This window comes from Schistocerca piceifrons, chromosome 5 (genome assembly GCF_021461385.2).
Source record: "Schistocerca piceifrons isolate TAMUIC-IGC-003096 chromosome 5, iqSchPice1.1, whole genome shotgun sequence".
NCBI classification, from domain to species: Eukaryota; Metazoa; Arthropoda; class Insecta; order Orthoptera; family Acrididae; genus Schistocerca; species Schistocerca piceifrons.
Window position 1 is genome coordinate 346,276,980 of NC_060142.1, and position 13,053 is coordinate 346,290,032.

Below are 13,053 nucleotides of genomic sequence, written 5' to 3' on the forward strand. Positions count from 1 at the left end.
ATGAGCCTGGCGATGTACCATCAGTCTTTCGGAAAAACATTATCCACACAGTTTCGAAGACAGTCAGCACCGACAAACGCAAGAATTATCGTACAATCTGCTTAACTGCTCATGCATCCAAGCTGCTGAGGAGGATAATACTCAGAAGAATGGAAAAGAAAATTAAGAATCTATTAGATGACGATCAGTTTGACTATAGGAAAGGAAAAGGCATCAGAGAGGCAGTGATGACGTTGCGTTTGATAATGCAAGCAAGACTCAAGAAAAATAAAAACACGTTCATACGATTTGTCGCCCTGAAAAAAACGTTAAACCATGTAAAATGGTGCAAGATGTTCGGAATTCTGAGAAAAATGGGGTTAAGCTATTGGGAAAGGTGTATAGTAGACAATATGTACAAGGACCAAGAGGGAACAATAACACGGGAAGACGAAGAACGAAGTGTTCAGATTAAAAAGGGTGTAACACAGGGATGTAGTCTTTCCACCCTACTGTTCAATCTATACATCGAAGAATCAATGACGGAAATAAAAGAAGGTTTAAGGTCTGTGGTTAAAATTCTAGGTAATAGGACATTGTTAAGACTCGCTGATGACATTGCTATCCTCAGTGAAAGTTAAGATTAATTACAGGATCTGTTCAATAGAATGAACAGTCTAATGAATAGAGAATATGATTTCAGAGTAAATCGAAGAAAATAAAAAAAAAAAAGAGAAATTGTAGGAGTGAGAAGCACGGGAGCCTTAACATGAGGACTGATCATCACATAGTAGATGAGGTTTAGGGATTCTGCTACCTAGGCAACAAAATAACCCATGAGGAGCAAAGAGGCCATAAAAGGCACACTATTACTGGCAAAAGGAAAATTCCTGGCCAAGAGAAATTTACTAGTATCAAACACAGGTCTTAATTTGAGAAAGAAATTTCTGGGGTTGTACGTGGGAAAACCAGAACAGTAGACAATAGAAGCATCTGAGATGTCGTGCTGCAGAAGAATGTTGAAAATTAGGTGGAATGATAAGGTGAGTAATGAGGAGGTTCTGCATAGAATCGGCGAGGAAACACTGACAAGATGAAGGGACAGGAGATTAGAAACTGTTAAGGCATCAGGGACTAACCTCCAAAGTACTAGAGGGAGCTGTAGAAGGTAAAAGTTGAAGTGGGAGACTGAGATTGGGATAATCCAGCAAATAGTTGAGGACATTGGTTGCAAGTTGCTCTGAGGTTGGCTCAGGGGAGGAACTCGTGGCGGACCGCGTCAAACCAGTATCACCATCATCGTGTTATAAACTTAACTTACTCTATCAGTCTCCATCTATCTTTTCCTTAATTTTCAAATCGTAATGTACATATTTCAGTTTTAGCGGTAGGTTTTGCGCTGTCAATCTGCCAGCAGTAGGGTAAATGTTAATAACTGTTAAAAAATTAGATACATAGTTTACTACCCAATTCGGTATATTCCTAATCTGCGGATTCGCGACAAAACAAAGAACCTTTTTACAACAGTTTTCTAAACTCTCGACTTCCAACCTATAGCTAACGCTACAGACATATGCGGGATTGCCTTAACCAGGTTGATGTTGTGAAGAGAGTGCATTCTCTCGTGGAATGTGATTTATACATGGGGTGATTTTTCTAAGTGGAAACTAACTGCAGGAAAGGAAGCCAGATTTCTCCAATAATCTCTCCTTCAACAGATACTTAACTATTTCATAACCTTTTAATTTGTCTACCAATTTCCTCTTCATTTAGTGCTGCTGAATTTAAATTGGTTTCTATAGGAATTTATGATGGAGATATTTCAGTGGATTCAGGACAACTGATTAGTCCTTATTTAAATATTTACGAACTTCTCTGCGGTGTTCTATGTTAATAAGTGTTAATTGTTCATTTTCATTCGTGAAACAGAGTTTTTGGAACTGATAGGCATTTATATTTGTCCTAAATGTTTTATAAAAGGCCACGGTGCTCTATATCGAGCATTCTTCAGTTTCTTAGAGTTCGCTCTTCTTCTGGTGTCTTTTAGTTTGTCCAATTAATTTTGAATCTTCTTTCCTATTGCCAAGTACGTGACATGCGATCTGATGTAATTCCTTGATTCGAAAATCTTGTCTCGAGATTTTACTGTCTGTTCACAGTCTTCCTTGCGGAAAGGGTGTTGTTTGGTCTTTGTAAACGAATTTGGTTCCTTGGGCATTTTTACTTAACATGTGTTTAATGTGTTGTAAATATGGCGCTTGCGTTTTGTTGAGTGACTGGATTGTACTAGTGCACTGGCACTCCTTTTACCGAATTTTGGGGCTTTAAATTTAGTTTCATTCCGGGTTAGGTGGAGGTGTCTGTCAATATTTGCACCTTTGTATGCTTGAACTTTTAAAATCTGCTCTTGATGTGGATACGAGTTTATGATATGATCAATTTGGAATTTACCTGTTAAGAGATGGCAATGTTTTTTTTGTGTTCTGAGTTTTCTTTTTCAAACAGGTTCAAATAATTTTGGGTTACAATTTATACGCCATTTCATTGTACTTTGTCACTTTGATTGGTCAACTTCTACGACGGGAGGTCACCAGTCGCTTTCCTGAATTTTCTCTCTGTGCATTGATTTTCACCTGATCTTGTGAAATTTTGGAGATTGTATTTTTCACCGCCTCCCATCAAGACTTATTTAATTTTCCTAGTTTCTTATGTTTTTTGGTTTATCAACATGTATGTGCTAATGACTGTGTACGTTTTATTCACACATTTCAAGGAAATTTTCATTAATTTATGGTCTACAGGCTTTTTTCTTCGATTTGGAACTAAGCACGTTTTTTGAAACTGAGAATGCAACCCCGATTACATCCCCCACTCCATTACGGTGTATTTTTAAGGATCCTTTTCTCTGCCTAACATTTCAAACAGCTAGTAACTTCCAGATTCCGTGGTGTTCTGATCCAGCAAATATTGTTTCTTACATGTCTAAAATTTTAATTTCTTGTCCTTTAAGCGTTTCTGGTTTTTTGGGTGAATTATTGTTTCTAGTCCTTTGACGGTAGATGATTTTTTCCCTTCCGGGGTAGTTAAGTGATTATTAAAGCGCTCCATTGTTACAATTGGAATTAACAGGGCTGAGATCGTAGAAAAACTCAGTGGCATGACTGGATGTTAGTACCTGGGTTTTAAGCTCCAGCCAACTACCTTGCTACTTAATTCAAGTAAGACGGAATGTTGATTTTGCTAAGCGAGAAATGGTTTTTGGCATATAGAGATGTATTCTATCCGTGTTTCTATCGTTGAGTCCTTCGCCATTACCCTAGCAATGGGCCCTCACAGGGCTCTATGAAACGAGCCAGGTGAACCTGTCCGTGTTTCTTTTTCAAAGGGGATGTTAATTCTCCCATCCCTCCTTCCGCACCACTTGCACGATGAGGACCCAAGGCTTTAGTTCTTCTCGTACCAAGTTGTTGTCTATAGCAAGGTTGCAATGCCAGAAGATTGTAACGAAATGCAGGAAGACTTGCAGAGGATCGGCGAATGGTGCATCTCAACGCACACAAAAATTGAAGATAAACAGGCCGAGAGATCCATTACTTACACTATTCAGAATAAAACTCGGGAAACTGTTAATAACCGTTAACGTATGAGTAGCCTTTCTCAACGACCTGAAGTCTTATGACCACATCAAGCCAGTTGCAGGAATAGCAGATGCCAATCTACGATTCTTTCGCAGAATCCTAAGGAAATATAATTTATCTGCTAAAGAAGTAGATTTACAAAACTCTCGTTCGTCCGATTCGTGAATATTGCCTTTTATAATGTGCCCATTACAGCTAGAAATAATAAAAAATATAAAGAAGATTCTACGAAGAGCTGTGCGAGAGAGTTACGGAGACATCAATTTTCAACAGCCAGCGTTAAAAAATATAAAGAAGATTCTACGAAGAGCTGTGCGAGAGAGTTACGGAGACATCAATTTTCAATAGCCAGCGTTACAAGAGAGGCGTTGTGTGTGACACATTTACTGTCCAAGATTCGAAGGAGGACGTGCCAAGAACAGCTACGCAGCATATTTCCTTCTCCCTCTAGCATCTCGCGAAATGACCACGTCGAGGAAGTTAAAGACATTAGGCTCAAATGCGGGCTTTTCGACAGTCGTTCCTTCTACACATATTTAGCGAACAGAAAAGGAAATGGAGGAAGGGAGGGTACGGATGCTATTTTCTCGCACGATATCCTACGAACCATGGATGGAAGGTGACGGGAATATTCCACATTACTAGATTTACGGCAAACGTTTGACACAGAGCTCCACTACTCACTGTTAACATCGTTTAAGTATACGAAATAGATTCTCTGATTTTTGACGGTCTCGATGACTTTCTAAGGAATACAACTAAGCACGTTGTCTTGGATGGTGAGAGTTCATCAGAGACAGATATCGGCCGGCCGGGGTGGCCGAGCCGTTCTAGGTGCTACAGTTTGGCACCGCGCGACCGCTACGGTCGCAGGTTCGAATCCTGCGTCGGGCATGGATGTGTGTGATGTCCTTAGGTTAGTTAGGTTTAAGTAGTTCTAAGTTCTAGGGGACTGATGACCTCCGAAGTTAAGTGCCATAGTGCTCAGAGCCATTTGAACCATTTGACAGGTATTGACGGGGAAGTGTGACATGAACGCTCTTGTTCTTTATGTCCGTGAACTATCTGACATATTGGTATGGAGCAATCTGCGACTGTATGCAGATGACAATACAGTGTCCGGAAAAATTATGTCGTTGATTTAATTTAGGGGTAAAATGGGGATACAAGATGGCTTCGACAGAATTTCTTTTGGTGTGATGAATGGCAGTTTGCTGTAAACTTGGAAACTAGTGAGTTGATGCAGATGAGTGGAATAACAATAGTATAACGTTCGAATACAGTAGTAGAATTGTGCTACTTGAGACAGTCACATCTATTAAATACATCATCGTAACGTAGCAAAGCGATATGGAACGAGCACTTATTGTCGGTATCATGTAAGGCGAATGGTCGACTTCCGTTTATTGGGAGAATTCTAGAAAATGTAGCTCATCTGTAAGGGTCACGGCGTACAGGACCATTGGGCGACCATCCTTCGGTACTGCTATAATATTTGGCATGCTAACCACGCCAGATAAAACAAACACATCGAAGCAACTTTTTAGCCATAGGTTCGATCGACACGCTTCTATTACGGAAATGTCGGCTTGAGCTAAATGAGAATCCCTGCGAGAAAGAAGACGATCTTTTCATGAAAAACCTTGAGAAAGTTTAGATATCCATCGTATGCGACACACTGCAGAATGATTCTAGTGCCACCAACGGAAATCTCGCGTAAGGACTACGAAGACAAGAGAAATCAGGGCTCTTACGCAAGCACCAAGACTGTTGTCTTTCTCCTACACCATTTGCGAGTGGAACAAGATAGGGAATGACTAACAGTAGTACAAGGTATCCTCCGCCATGATGGTCTGCAGTGTATGTACACCGAGATGACAGAAGTCATGGGACGGCGATGGTGGTAATATCGCGTCCATAAGGTAATAAAGGGCAGTGCATTGGAGGAGCTCTCATTTGTACTCAGTCGATTCATGTGAAAAGGTTTCCGACGTGGTTGGACGTGATGGTGGTAGCGCGACGGAAATGAACACACTTTGAACGCGGAATGGGCTTGGAGCTAGACGCATGGTGTATTCCATCTCGGAAATCGTTATAGAATCCAATATTCCACAGTATTAAGAGTGTGCCACGAATGCCAAATATCAGGCATTGCCTCTCCAAACCGAAAGATGCGGCACATTGCAGTAGAGTTGTCGGTGCTAACAGACAAGAAACACTGAGTGAAATAACAGTAGAAATAAATGTGGGACGTACGACGAAATTTGGCGTTAATGTGCTGTTGCAAAACACGACCGATGTGAGTGCCTTTGATAACAGCACATCGCTTGCAGCACCTCTGCTGGGCTCGTGAATATATCGGTTCCACCTTAGACGACTAGGAAATCACCAAGCTAGGCGGCGCAGTGGTTAGCACACTGGACTCGCATTAGGTAGAAGGACGGTTCAAAGCCGATTTAGGTTTCCCGTGATTTCGCTAAATCGCTTCAGGCAAATGCCGGGATGGTTCCTTTGAAAGGGCACGGCAACTTCCTTTCAAAAAGAATGGTTCAAATGGATCTGAGCACTATGGGACTTAACTTCTGAGGTCATCAGTCCCCTAGAACTTAGAACTACTTAAACCTATCCAACCTAAGGACATCACACACATCCATGCCCGAGACAGGATTCGAACCTGCGGCCGTAGCGGTCGCGCGGTTCCAGACTGTAGCGCCTAGAACCACTCGGCCACTCCGGGCGGCCAACTTCCTTTCCTAACCTTCTGTAATGCGATGGGACCGATAACCTTCCTGTCTGGTCCCCTCCCACAACCAACCGACCATCCGACTGGGAAACCGTGGCCTGGTCATATGATCCCAGATTTTAGTTGGTAAGAGCTGAGGATAGCGTTCCAGTGCGGCGGAGACTCCATGAAGTTGGAATCAAGTTGTAAAAAAGGCACTGTGCAAGCTGATGGTGGCTGCATAGTGGTGTTGGCTGTGTTTACATGGAATTGACAGGGTCCTCTGGTCCAACTCAACCGATCATTGACTGCAAATAGCTATGTTCGGCTACATGGAGACCATTTGCAGCCATTCATATTCCCAACAATGATTGTTCGCAACAACATTTGTTCGCTATTGGTTGAAGATTACTGTGGACAGTTAGGGCGAATGATATGGGCACGCAAACGCCGCAACATGAGTCCCACCAAACATTTATGGGATATAATCGAGAGGTTGATTAGTACACCAACTACGGCACTGGCAACACTTCTCTATTGTGTGCAGCTATAGAAGAAGCGTGGCTCAGTATTTCTGGAGAGGACTGCCAACGACTTTTTGAGTCCTTGCCACGTCGAGTTGCCGCGCTACACCGGGAGAAAGGAGGTCCGACACAAGACCGGGGGTGGGGGAATCCACGACTTTTGTCACTTCAGTGTAGATGGATGTAAATCTAGATAGCGATATGATACTTTCCGCGTCACACACCGTAAGGTAGTTTCCGGAGTCCTTGTGTGTGTGTGTGTATGTATCATGATGCCCCCATCTTGCTGTCTATTCCCGGCACCTTGAGCGAGGTGTGTTGATTCGCGATGACTGTCTTGAGCCCAGCAAGCCGGCTTTCGTTATCAATAGCCCGGTCAGCGCAGTGAAGCGGCGGTTGATCCCCGTAGTGGCGGGCCGTTCCGTGACCTGCCCCTCCCATCGAGGGCAGCCGCCCGGCCGCCGTCACTGCTGGGTGGCAGAGTTCGCCGCAACTCGCGACGCCCTCTGGCCGTATCGGCCCGCGGACCGCCACTGCCGGCAAGTTTCCAGAGAACCGGCGCCGCACCGGGTCAGCCCCGGGTCTGCGGTTTCGCTGGCTGGCCTGCGGTGAGCTCAAGTGGCCAGCCACACGCCGCCCGCTGCTTTGGATACACGTCGCGCCAGTTTCGCTCACCGCCGACCTCACTCACCGGTTGCGAACTGTGTGGTCCGCGCAGTCTCTGTGGAGCTTGCCGCTACCTGGACGCTGAAAGCGGGCCAAAGTTACTCATGCTAGTCTCGCGCATCTCGTCGTATAATGAGTCACGTTCTGGACAATCTGTGAAGGTACAGGAGGCAAATGGATCATTCACCGTGTTAATTAGAAATACACTGGTGGGAAGAAATCACAACACTAACAAGTAATTAATGCAGAGTAATGAAATTTCGGGAGTACATTTGCCTAGGTAACATATTTGGTACATTAGTAACCTGTGTAACCGCCAGAATGTTGCATGCAAGTATGTAAACATGTGTGCATTGTATTGTGCAGGTGTCGTATGTCAGCTTGTGGGATGAAGTTTAATGCCTGTTACACTCGGTTGGTCAATACGGTTAATGCTGTAAGTGGATGACACTGGAGCCCAAGACAACACGTCGACACTCTATACGGCATGTTGGGCTACAACAGACGTATGTAGGCGAGCGTTATCCTGTTATAAGACTCTCCCGGGAATGCTGTTCACGAACTGCAGCCCAACATGTCCAATCACCAGACTGATGAGCAAGTTTGCAGTTACGACGAGTACGATAACCAGGAGAGTGCACTTGGTGTCATATGAAACCGCACCCCAGACCATAACTCCTGATATAGATCCAATGTATCTAGCACCGAGACAGCTTATTGCAGCCCTCAATTAGCCTCCTCCTAACCAATACACCGCCATCACTGGCACCGAAGTAGAAACAGGTTTCATCAGGAAACACAACAGACCTTCACTCTGGCCTCCAATGGCGTATAGCTTGACACCACAGAAGTCGCAAATGGCGGTCGGTTGGGATCAGTGGAATGCACGCTACAGGGCATCTGAGTCGTAGCTGTCCTTGAAGTAACCGATTTGTAACAGTTGTTTGTGTCACTATGGTACCAGCTGTTGCCCAAACTGATACTGCAGATGTAATTAGATGCGATACGCCGAAAACGATGGTGTTTGCTATAGATAGTGCCGCATGACTATCCAGAGCCCGGTCTTGTTGCGACTGTACGTTCTCGTGACCGTCACTGCCAGCAATCAAATACAATAGCTTCATTTCTTCCAAGTCTTTTTGCAGTATTACAGAAGGAACATCCGGCCCTCGTACCCCTATTAAACGACCTCGTTCAAAATCAAGGAGGAGTGGATAATGGTGTCTTTCTCGCCTTAAAGGCTGTCTTAGTTAACATCAACTCACCAAGTCCAATCTGAGCGGTAACTAACGCCTACGACCGTTACAGAGTGTATTTGAAGCAAACATGATTTGCGTCCTCATAATGGCGCTACTAGCGCCACTGTAAAATGACTGGTCTGGATTCTAAACAGTCATCTTTCAGATGTAGAAACACGCCTACCAACTTTCGTTTAAGTCGCACAAGTCCTTCTTCGTGTTGCGACTTTTTTTTTTCTTTTGCTTTAGTCTACCTAACGATAATCACAAGAAACCGATAGGGTAAAACGAGAAAATATACTTGCTGAAAGCAGTTCTGACGTTTTGTTTGATACAGAATCCAAGGCTTGTCAACCCAGAAGAAGTGTACGACAACCTAAAATTGTGCAGGAAGATCGAAGTTCTCGGGATAAGAGATATTAGCAATAGGCGAAGGAGGGTAACGCACAGTTTGTAGTTGAACCAAGAAGGGAAGATAAGAATGGAAGAAGAAGAAGAAGAATGAAGCGCTCGGATTACAAACGGTGTAAGACGCAATGAAGTCACTGAGACCCCCCCCCCCCCCCCCAATCTATACGTTGCAGAAGCAATTACGAAAACAAAGGGTAGATTGCTATTCTCAGTGAAAGTGAAGGAGAATCACATCACCTGTTGATGGGAATGGATTGTCTAATGAGTAAAGGATATAGATTGAGAATAAACCGAAGAAAGACGTAAGTACTGAGGAGGAGCAGAAACGTGATACGCAATAAACTTAATGTGAAAACTGTTGGCAGCCGGCCGGTGTGGACGAGCGGTTCTAGGTGCTTCAGTCTGGAACCGCGCGACAGCTACGGTCGCAGGTTTGAATGTTGCCTCGGGAATGGATGTGTGTGATGTCCTTAGGTTAGTTACGTTTAAGTAGTTGTAAGTTTAGGGGACTGATGGCCTCAGATGTTCAGTCCCATAGTGCTCAGAGCCAAAACTGGTGGCCACAAAAAACTTTAAATGAACGAATTCTTTTGCCTTGAAACAAAAAAACACGTGATGATTGAAGAAAGGAGGACACAAGAAACGGAATAACACTTAGCAAGGGCATTCCTATCTAAAATCAGTGTACTAGTGCGAAACGTCGGCCGCATTTTGACGAACGCATTTCTTAGAATGCACATTTGGAGCACAGCATCGGATGGTAGTGAATGTTGTATTTTGTAAAGAACGGAAAAGAAGAGAATAGAAGCGTTTGAATTATGGCTCTATAGAAGGACTTTGAAAATTAGATGGTCACTTGAGATAAGGAATGACGGGGCTCTCGACATAATCAGCGAGGAGAACAACATGAGTTAACCATTGACAAAAGGAAAGGTTACCATGATGGGACATCGGTTAAGATGTCGGAAGGTATAACTTCATTGTAGTCAAGGGAGCTGCAGAGGGTAAAAACTGTATGAGGAAGACAGGATTTTGAATATATCCAACAAATAATTGAAGACGTAAAGTGCTAGTGCTACTCCGAGAAGTTTAGCGCCGGTGGGGAATTCGTGACATGTCCACACCAAATGAGTCAGAAAGCTGATGGAATAAGAAAAACGTATGAAATACCCGACACACAGCACTGATGTTCCCAAGTAACGTTCATTTTATAGTGCTTTGTGAACCGGTTTCACTACTAACTATAAAGCAAATATTATTGTGGAATATCAGTAATGTGTATTTCAGGTTTTAATCAATGTTCCCGTACGTACTGATGGAATACTTCATAACTGTTACCAAAAAGGTAATAATTCTAGTCAAAACTGACTCAGTATTTGTTATTTAAATTTGATAATAAATATAGAATCTAGATAATGGTGAAACACTGTGCAGCGGAGTGTGCGCTGATATGAAACTTCCTGGCGGATTAAAACTGTGTGCTGGACCGAGACTCGAAGTCAGGAAGTTTCATATCGGCGCACACTCCGCTGCAGAGGGAAAATATCATTCTGGAAACATCCCCTACGCTGTGGCTTGGCCATGTCTCCGCAATATGCTTCCTTTCAGGAGTGCTAGTCCTGCATGATTCGCAGGAGAGCTTCTGTAAAGTTTGGAAGGTAGGAGACGAGGTACTGGCGGAAGTAAAGCTGTGATGACGGGGCGTGAGTCGTGCTTGGGTAGCTCAGTTGGTAGAGCACGTGCCCGCGAAAGGCAAAGGTCCCGAGTTCGAGTCTCGGTCCGGCACACAGTTTTAATCTGCCAGGAAGTTTCAATGGTGAAACAGTTGTTACTAGCGATAATCTAACGTAAGATTTCCAAAATAGAAGACATGTAAGCTACACCTTTTTGTTTAATGGTCGAAATGTTTCCTTCTGAACTGCAGTCACGTATCTTCAGATCTTCGAAAGCGACACACACAACAAAATTTGCTAGTTTTGCCTTCTTGAAGAGTAAGTTTGTCGATCACTATTTTATCACTAGCTTGCATCAATAAATATTAGTAAGACGACCAAACCGAACCATCGCCCCAGAGGATAAAACAGGAGTGCATCGTACAAGCCAGCTGAGTCTCAGGTAACGCTGCCTCCCCGCATGCACCAGGATTGGTTAAAAAATTGATGTCTCAGCCCGGAAATATACAATGATTCACTCGTGACTAATGTAACACTATTTTCATTCGTCGTGCCTTTCTACAGGGTGGCCCAGAGGTCCTTTAACATTTTAAAAATCAATAGTTAACGGAATAATGTGAAGGGAGAGGTAAAAATTGACACACGTGATTGAAATGACATGGGATTTCATTGAAACCTAGAACAGATGCTCAAAATGACCAACAGATGGCGCTTCATATAATACAAAAGCAATAATCAGCATAGCAACTGATTTTTAGCAAAGACGATCGAGGTTGACTTACGACTTGAGGTAAATCCACAGCCAGTAGCCACATGGATTGAAGTCTGAGGACGTTGGAGGCCATCATGGCGCGCGGTGCCCGCTAAACTGTATATGCAAGCTGTCTTTCACACGTGTAGCAATATAGGGATGAGAGCCACCCCGCGTAACAGTCGTACCTTCCAGCAGGTGTTTACCAGCCAGGCTAGGTATGACTGACTTCCTCTCTTTTTTTTTTCCTTATTGTGATTTTAAAACCCGTAGAACAGGTAGGCTGGCAGCAGCACAATACGCCGCTCTCCAGCCAAAGATAGTACAATGATAGAAACAGAGAAGACACATGAGTTGGAACAAAACGGCGGGGAAAAAACAGTAGACACATGAACATAAAAAAACATGAAGCCGTTCACACTCGATGACAATTCACACTACAAACTGTTGACATGAAGCACAAACACTGAAGATGTCGATGGCACTGGTGAACGATGGAGTGTGACGGTGAATACTGAACACTAAACACGACGGCACACACGAGACACTGATGGCGATGATCTCCGGCGCGCGAATGTCCACTTAGCATGTGCGAGTCCAGGGACCTGCCAAGAGGGGAATAAGGGTGAGGTGGGGGAGAGGGGAGAACAAGGATGCCAATGGCTGAGGAGATGGAGGGAGGAGGAGAGGGACAGGGGAGGGGAAGCCTGGAGGAGGAGTGGGGAGAAATGGAGGAGGGAGGGAAGAGGGAGAGAAGGGAGGGAGGGTGCCCAAAGGAGCAAACACAGGAAGAGGGTGGAGGGGTAGATGGAGGGGAGGAGGGCATCATCAGGGAGAGGGAGCTGGCGGAAGCCACCTTGGTGGAGGGTAAGGAGGGTGGAGAGATGGAGACCGGGTGAAATGTGGGAATACAGGCGCGGCAGTGGGTGGGGGTGGTAGAGGATACATGAGACAAGTGGGTGAGGAGGATCGAGCTTGCGGGAGGTGTAGAGGATCCGTATCCATTCAAGGAAAAGGAGGAGGTGGGGGAACGGAATGAGATCGTACAGGATCCACGTGGGGGAGGGAGATGGATGCGATAGGCGAGGCGGAGAGCATGGTGTTCAACGATTTGAAGGGATTTATAAAGGGTAGGGGGGGCCAAGATCCAGGCCGGATGGGCATAACAAAGGATTGGGCGGATAAGGGATTTATAGGTGTGGAGTAAGGTGGAGGGGTCCAGACCCTATGTACGGCCGGAAAGGAGCTCGAGGAGACAGAGTCGGGAGTGTGCCTTGGCTTGGATTGTCCGGAGATGGGGGGGTCCAGGAGAGTCGACGGTCGAAGGTGACGCCAAGGTACTTAAGGGTGGGGGTGAGGGTCATAGGACGGCCATAGATGGTGAGATAGAAATCAAGGAGGCGGAAGGAAGGGATGGTTTTGCCTACAATGATCGCCTGGGTTTTGGAGGG

The 13,053-nt window shown here is 44.6% G+C and overlaps 1 protein-coding gene across 6 annotated transcripts in view; it reads left to right on the forward strand.

Moving 5' to 3' along the window:
* LOC124798130 (hemicentin-2-like) overlaps positions 1-13,053 on the forward strand; it is a 1,906,233-nt gene that overhangs the window by 1,833,326 nt on the left and 59,854 nt on the right. The gene's annotated exons all lie outside the window — the stretch shown is intronic.